Source organism: Leptopilina boulardi, unplaced genomic scaffold (assembly GCF_019393585.1).
Source record: "Leptopilina boulardi isolate dan_hultmark-lab unplaced genomic scaffold, ZJU_Lbou_2.1 LbouV2_341, whole genome shotgun sequence".
Lineage (NCBI taxonomy): Eukaryota > Metazoa > Arthropoda > Insecta > Hymenoptera > Figitidae > Leptopilina > Leptopilina boulardi.
Window position 1 is genome coordinate 1,543,079 of NW_026137909.1, and position 9,237 is coordinate 1,552,315.

Here is a 9,237-nt window from a genome sequence, read left to right on the forward strand (position 1 = left end):
CTTACAGGAAGCTTACAACAACCTTACCGTGTAAGCTTACCACAACCTTACCATGTAAACTTACCACGACCTTACTGTGTAAGCTTACCTTAGCTTTACTGTGTAAGCTTACTGTAAGGCGGAAGTTTTAAGATGACCTCAAGTTTACTGCAGGCTTACACGGTAACCTTACAAACCCTACAGATATCGTTACAGTAACCTCCCAGCAAGAAGTCGTGCTATGTGGGCAGATTGTCGAATTTTTTGATCATCCAGGTAAATTTTCAAATATTTTTCTTTTTTTACAATGACAAAAGAAATTTCATATCATAAACAATTAATTAAAATTTTAGGTACTTAACATTAATTTATATTGATTCTAATACTTTTAATTTTTTGTTTACGTCATTTAAATTTACGTTATTGGATAAGGTTATGTTACTTCATTTTCACACCATCCTTTTTATAATGCAATTGAAGTCTATGTTTGTGATAAACAATTTAAAAGAAAACTTTTAATTGAATTTTTAAGATAGAATGTATTAAATTAAAAATTAAATTTAATAAAATAAATAGAATAAATTATTATTCGCTTGAAAGAATATTATTTTTTCTTCAATTGTTGGTGACAAACTTTGTACACTTCAATTTCGTAATTAATTTTGTATTGTTTTACTATTAACGATTAATATTTTTAAGTATGTAATTCAATTTACCGTGTTATATGTTAGGTCGAAATTGAGAATATCGTTTTATTTTTGCAAAATATTAATTACTTTTAACAGTTTTAATAGATTTCAAAGACCATGGATTCATATTATCGGTTGAAAAAATACCGGTACATAAAAAAAATGGATGCTATTGAAAACGACGAACCCCCTATAAAGACCTTTAAAATTGATGAATCTTACAAGCCTTTGATTATGCCTCAACAATTAGATGACAGATCTTCTTACACTTCTGTTGTATTAAATGAAGACTTTGAATTTAATTCATTGAGGCAAACATCACCAAATAATAGTGATGATTCTTCTAGTGATGATTCTTCAAGTGATGAGTCTCCAAATGATGAAGAATATAGATCACCGGATTATTCTTCGGACAGTTCTTCAGTTTCTGAAGAAAATGAAAATATTTTACTGCGCCAAAAATTGCAACTATGGGTTGTCACATACAGAAATAATCTAAGCGATGAAGCGATTAAGTCGTTATTGAAAATATTGAAGGAGTATCACCCAGAATTACCAGTATCGACAACCACATTAATAGGAACAAAATCAGATAAGAAAATTGAAGTTATGAAAAGTTTGAAAAACACGGATGCGCACTACGTTTATTTTGGAATTGGAGAAGGGCTCAAAAATATTATTTCCGATGAATATTCTGAGAAATATATAGAACTGCTATATAATGTTGATGGTATTCCATTATATAATAATTCAAGTGCACAGTTCTGGCCTATTTTAGGAAAAATTCAGCATAACGATTATGAATCTGATCCTTTTTTGATATCATTATATTCTGGTGATTCAAAACCACAGAATCCTAGTGATCTGTTAAAAGATTTTATTATAGAATATAATGATATCATGAAAAAAGGATTGGATATTGGTGGTCGTCATTTCAATATTAAATGCGATGGCTTCTCCTGTGACACGCCTGCAAGATCATTCCTAAAACAATCGAAAGGTCACACTGGCTTTTATTGCTGTGAACGATGTGAGACAAAGGGATTGACGAGAAAAGGTAAAAGAGTGTTTCCGAACATGAATGCGAAACGGAGAGATAAAGATTCATTTATTAAAAGAACGCAAAAAGAACACCATTTAGAAGAAATATCTCCTTTAACGCAATTAATAGACTTCAATCCGGTGCTGCAAATGTTTCTAGATCCAATGCATGCTGTGTTTCTGGGGATGGTAAAATGGATTCTGCAACAATTTTTAGGTTCAAAAAGAAATGTGAATCGCAAAGTCAAATTAGACTATAAAAAAAAAAGATTTGAAATTAATCTTAGAAATCTTAGTTAAACATATACCGGCTGAGTTTCAACGGAAGGAATTAAATATTGACAATGTAAATCACTGGAAAGCTACCCAGTACAGACTTTTTTACTGTACGTCGGATGTATTGCTTTAAAAAAAATCTTGAAACCTAATCGTTACCAGCACTTTCTACTTGCTGTTGTTGCTTTTAGAATTTTATTCAATCCAGAATTAGCATTAAAAATGGTAAATTATGCACGAGCATTACTAGTCAAATTCTTCGAACTTCTGCCATCTCTTTATGGAGATGGTTCACAGGTGATAAATAATCACAATTTAATTCATTTGGCTGATGATGTTGAAAATGAAGAATCAGATTTATCTTTTATTTCTGCGTTCCCTTTTGAAAATTATTTGGGAAAATTAAAGCATATGATAAAAGGGAGAAGTAAACCTCTTGAGCAGATAGTTCGAAGAATTGCCGAACAAGAAGCTTGTCCAGAAATAGCCAAAAAAAAATTAATTCGTCAAAAAAAAATATATTGTAATTAACTCTGTTAATTCCGGAGAAAAAATTGAATACTTGGAAAGCGTAGTCCTACGAGGAATGTTCTTGAGTTCAGAAAAGCGCAATAGTGTTGTTCAAACCGATACTGATGAAGTATTTCAAATTAAAGAAATCCACAAAATATCAGGAAATATTTTTATTTCTGGTAATCGGTACAAAGATACAAGTGACATTTTTAATTACCCTTGCAATTCAAGAGAAGTAGGAATTATGAAACTTGGAGAATTGTCAACGAAGAAAATTACCATTTCTTTGAAAAACATCAAAGCAAAATGTATTTTATTTGAAAATGGAACCCATTCCTTCGCAGTGTCCTTACTTCACAATAATTAAATTATGTCGGTAATAATATGTGAACGTTTCTATCAACTAGAATAATAGAATAATTTTATCTTTGTGAACGTTACATAAGTTTAAATCTATTCATTCCATTTTTCAATCGTGTTTTTAGGATCACTTAATACCAATGGAGAAAAATTTCAAGAATAATACGACTCATGTCGTTATTTCATTTCAAATTAAAAATAAAAGAAAACAAACGAACCGACGGATCGTAGAAGGGCATATAGGCCATGCTAAATACATTGCGTATATGCCCTTCTACGATCCGTTGGTTCAAACTTTAATTGATTGCGTGCCTATTAATTGGATTTTCATGACAAAAAATAGGAAATTTACATATTATCCTCCAAAAAATGAACATTCCAATGTACAAGAAATGTCAAAAAATTCTGAACAGCCTTTAAATCACTGGAAATTTTTTGAAATTGATACATTAAAAGAAGCAGGTGAGTAGTTAAAAAATTTAATTTTTCAATAATGTATTGAGTAGAATAAAAAAAGTTATTATTTAAATATAAATATAAAACAAATTAATAATCAACTAAATTTAAAAAATGTTGGACTTATTAAACTAATCATGCTTCAGATTCTTATGATCAAGGAATACGTCGCAGGGAAAGGGCATTTTATTACAAAAATATTGAAACAAGCAACATTGAAGACAAAAATAGTTCAGAAGAAGAAAACCAACGTATAATATTATTATCAGAGAATAACATTAAAAACTTCCTTATGAATATTCCTCAGATGAGTTATACTCCAACAAATACAAAAGGTAACAAATATTTTCTAATAATTATGAATTTATTTTGTTCAAAAATCGTTCAGTTTTAATAAAATTTTTAATTTCGACGAATAAAAATTAATTACACAGGCACACAAAAAAAAAGTTGTCTGTTTCTTGAACTAGACATATATTTCCTATAGTATTTTAGCCCGCTGAAACCGAATCTGTGCTCAGAATTGCTCCATCACCCTCAGTTTTTTTTTAAATCGACCAAAACCACCCTTAAACGGACAAATTCACACTTCGGAGATAAAAAATAAATCAACTTATTATTTTAAAAAATCGAATTTTACATCTAAGAAACTTTGCTCCACTAACTCTAAAACAAAGCCAGCATTGATCCAGCACCCCCTGAATTTTTTCAATTGAAAAAACTACCCCTAATCTGCAGAATCAAATTAAGGAGATAAAACAATAAAATAACTGATTGACAAATTTTATAACCAGATATTTTTACTCCAGCAATGCAGAAACAAAGCCAGAAATGCTCCCTTACCCACTAAATTTTTTTTTTAATCGAAAAACCACCCTTAAATAGAAAAATTCAAATTTAGGAAGTAAAAAAATATTAAATTACCGGCTTTTTTTAAAACAGAACCTTACATGTATGTAGTTTTGCTCTACTAACTAAAAAAAATAAAGCCAGCATTGATCCACCACCCTCTGAATTTTTTTAAATCGAAAAAACTACCCCTAATCTGAAGAATCAAATTCAGGATGTAAAACAATAAAATAACTGATTGACAAATTTTATAACCAAATATTTTTACTCCAGCAATGCAGAAACAAAGCCAGAAATGCTCCCTCACCCTCTAAATTTTTTTAAATCGAAAAAACCACCCTTAAATAGAAAAATTTAAATTTAATAAGTAAAAAATATTAAATTATCGGTTTCTTTTAAAACAGAACCTTATATGTTTGTAGTTTTGCTCCACTAACTCAAAAACAAAGCCAGCATTGATCCAGCACCCCCTGAATTTTTTTAATCAAAAAAACTACCCTTAATCTGAAGAATCAAATTTAGGAGGTAAAACAATAAAATAACTGATTCAAAAAGTTTATAACCAGGTATTTTTACTCTAGCAATGCGGAAACAAAGCCAGAAATGCTCCCGCACCCTCTAAAATTTTTTTAAATCGAAAAAACCACCAAAGAATCAAACTTAGAAGGTAATTTAATATAATTATATTGTGTTATCTCCTAAGTTTGATTCTTCAGGTTAAGGGTAGTTTTTTTGATTAAAAAAAATCACAGGGTGATGGATCAATGCTGGCTTTTTTTTTTTTGAGTTAGAAGAGCAAAACTACATACATGTAAGATTCTGTTTTCCAAAAAAACCGGTAATTTAATATTTTTAACTTATTAAACTTGAATTTTTCTATTTAAGGGTGGTTATTTCGATTTAAAAAAAATTTAGTGGGTAAGGGAGCATTTCTGGCTTGTTTCTGCATTGCTGGAGTAAAAATATCTGGTTATAAAATTTGTCAATCAGTTATTTTATTGTTTTATCTCCTTAATTTGATTCTGCAGATTAGGGGTAGTTTTTTCAATTGAAAAAATTCAGGGGGTGCTGGATCAATGCTGGCTTTGTTTTAGAGTTAGTGGAGCAAAGTTTCGTATATGTAAAATTCGATTTTTTAAAAAAATAAGTTGATTTATTTTTTATCTCCGAAGTGTGAATTTGTCCTTTTAAGGGTGGTTTTGGTCGATTTAAAAAAAAACTGAGGGTGATGGAGCAATTCTGACCTCAGATTCGGTTTCAGCGGGTCAAAATACTATAGGAAATATATGTCTAGTTCAAGAAACAGACAACTTTTTTTTTTTGTGTGCCTGTGTTATATACAATGTTATTTAAATTTTTTGTCACAGGCAAAGATGATACAAAAAAAGTCTCAAATCAGAAAATAGTTGATAACGCAATCCCTTCAACTTCTGGTATAAATAAACAAAAATCAACAGCAAGAACTGTACAAATTTCTAATCGCTTGAATTCACCAGTTTCAATCATTTCGGAAAGATCGAATTCAGAAAGTACAAATTACAGTCAATTAAGAGCATTTGAACCTTCGTGACGTCACAAATCATGGCGCATGACACGCAAACTTCTCAGGTATGTGAAAAGCACAATTTTGAATATTTTTTAAAAAAACCTTTCGGAAAATGTTCAGAATAACATAGACTCTGTCTGTTATGTGCGGAAAATTCAAAATTTTGCGTTTAAAACGTTTTTTAAACAATGTTAAGGTCACAAATTATGGCGCATGACACGCAAACTTCTCAGGTATGTGAAAAGCACAATTTTGAATATTTTTTAAAAAAACCTTTTGGAAAATATTCAGAATAACACAGACTCTGTCTGTTATGTGCGAAAAATTCAAAATTTTGCGTTTAAAACGTTTTTTAAACAATGCCTACATATAAGCAATTCGTGTATTTTTCCTTACTTGTGACAACCAACTTAAACATTGTTTAAAAAACGTTTTATACGCAAAATTTTGAATTTTTCGCACATAACAGACATAGCCTATGTTTCTCTGAACATTTTCCAAAAGGTTTTTTTAAAAAATATTCAAAATTGTGTTTTTCACATACCTGAGAAGTTTGCGTGTCATGCGCCATGATTTGTGACGTCACGAAGGTTCAAATGCTCTTAAGTATTAATCACTCATCTCCAAATATAAGGGGAAAAAATTTACAAAATCGTAAGTAAAATAAAAGTTTTACATTGTTTTAAAAATTGTTTAAAATTAAATTTCGTAAGATTAACAGAATTTTTTTCATCCGAATTTTTATTTAAACGAATTCGTATGTAATTTTTTAGTAAAACTACTACCTTAAAAATGTTGCATCTTAAACAAGATTTTCTTTCTGTCTCAAAATAATACTTTCTTTTTACTGTATTAAAAATGTGTTTTTTTAAACAATCTTTTTCTAAAAGTGAACAAGTCATAAAGTTTTTTATCAGGATCAGGGACAGAATCAAATTTCTGTCTAGAAAATGAAAAGTCAGGAAACAGACATAATTAAATCTTTACAGCAACCATTCATTATATAAATATTAGAAATTTGTAAAATTATTCTTTTAAATCTATATTTTATTAATCTATATGTTCCATAGGTTATCAGTTAAGTGATAGTTCTTCAGGATCCTCTATAACAAAAAGAAATAAAGCAACAGGAATATTAAAGAAGAATAAAAATATTGATATAGAACCATCACCAAAACATAAACAAAAAGATTCGCCAAATTCTTCGAAGTCTAGGAAACGAAAATTTCGTAAGTAAAATGAAAATTGTACACTATTTCAAATTTTTTAAAATTATTAAATTTTAAAAGATTGGCAGAATTTTTTTCAATAAAATTTTTATTTAAACGAATTCGTATGTATATAAAGTTTGTTTAACCTTTTACGGACATAAAATTAAAATTAAATTGTCTTTCAAAATTTTGCATCTTAAAAAGGATTTTCTTTGTGTCTCAAAATAATACATTCTTTTTTTGTGATGAAAAGGCCTTAAATTTTTTTCTAAATTGTGAAATTATTTTTTAAATATATATTTTATGGTATATAGGTGATCAGTTAAATAACAATTCATCAGTATCCTCAGTATTGAACAAGAACAAACAAATTTCTAAGGAAAAATCACCAAAAAATATGCAAAAAGATTCGCCAAATTCTTCGAAGTCTAGGAAACGAAAATTTCGTAAGTAAAATGAAAATTGTACACTATTTCAAACTTTTTTTAAATAATTAAATTTCAAAATATTAACAGAATTTTTTTTAATAAAATTTTTATTTGAACGAATTCGTATGTAAATAAACTTTTGTTTAACTTTTTACGTACATAAAATTAAAATTAAATCGTCTTTCAAAATTTTGCATCTTAAAAAGGATTTTTTTTGTGTCTCAAAATAATACATTTTTTTCTGTGATGAAAAGGCCTTAAATTTTTTTTCTAAATTGTAAAATTATTTTTTAAATATATATTTTATGGTATACAGATGATCAGTTAAGTGAAAGTTCGTCAGAATCCCCCCCCCAAAAGAAAAAAGACAAAAAAAATCACCGAAACATAAGCAAAAATATTCTTCAAGCTATGCAAATACAAGGAAGGAAAAATTTTTACGAGGTGCATTAATATATTTATTATGTCTTATGATCCACACTTGTTTACAAATTAACTTACAAAACTTCATTCTTTGTTTTAGCAACGCTGTCAAATCAATGTTGCTCAAATTGTGGACGAAGCGGTAAATTCTTACATATCTTAACTTTCGATATTTAGATATTTTTAGTATACTCTTAAATGACAATATTTTCTATAAGTTTCAAAATAATAATTAAGTTGTTTTTTTTGCTGCAGGTAATAATGATGACGTAATTGCTAACATAAGATCTGCGAGACGAAGTATTGAATTTAAGTTAGAGGTAGAATCAAAAAGAACCAGAGATTATATATTAAGATGCAATGGAATCACAAATATCGAAGAATTACTGGCTGAGGTTTCCATCCCTGGAATTCCAGCATCCAATTTACAAGATTTCAAAACAATTGATGGTAATTTGAAAACAGATCCAGAATTAAACAAAAAAATGGTACGTATAGATTTCTAAACTTCAAATTGTTTTTTTTTGCTTCCTCGTGGAGGAAGCTATGTAGTCCTTTCGTTTATAAACTTTTTAAAAATGGTGAAAACAAATTTTCCTCTATATAGAAACATGTTATATGAGATCCTGATCAATTGTCCGGATGTATGTATGTGTGTGTGGATCGTTTTTGTGAACACGATATCTTTAACAGGTTTTAATGGATTTGGATAAAATTTGGTAGGCTTATTTAACACATTAATCTCTCAAAAATGACGAGAGGATTTTTAAAAATACCCCAAAAAAAAAATTTTATCGTCTTTTTTCCAAAAATTTTTTTTTAATTGAAAAAATTTTTAAATCGAAAAATTTAAGGTAATATATAATATAATCGTCTTCTTTATGTCAAGATGAATCGATTGATATATATAAAGTATAGATTTGATTGAAATTTAAAGAATTAAAGAAAGTTAAAAAATCAAAAATTCTCATTTTAGCTAAAAAATGATGTGTTTATTTAAATTCATGTTTATATATGAAATAATTTTATTTCCTGCATTGAAACGAATTGGTTGGTATATATAAAGTATAGATTTGATTTAAAATTTGAGAATTAATAAAAATTAAAAAATCGAAAATTCATATTTTAGCTAAAAAATTTTGTGTTTTTTTTAAATTCAAGTTGATGAATAAAATAATTGTATTCCTTGCATTAAAACGAATCGATTCGTATATATAAAGTTTATGTTACACTCAAAATTAATTAAAATTTTCTTTATTTTTCAAAAAATTTAATTAATTTAAAACATTTTTAACTCGAAATTTTTTAAATCAATCAATTGAATTGGACAAATTCATTGCTTCCTTCACGAGGAAGCGAATTTTTTGCTTCACACAATGAGGAAGCATAATGTTTATGAAATAAACATAAAGGACCCCCTCCTTGTTTTATTTTCGTCACTTATTTTGTTATTTTTTAATACTTTT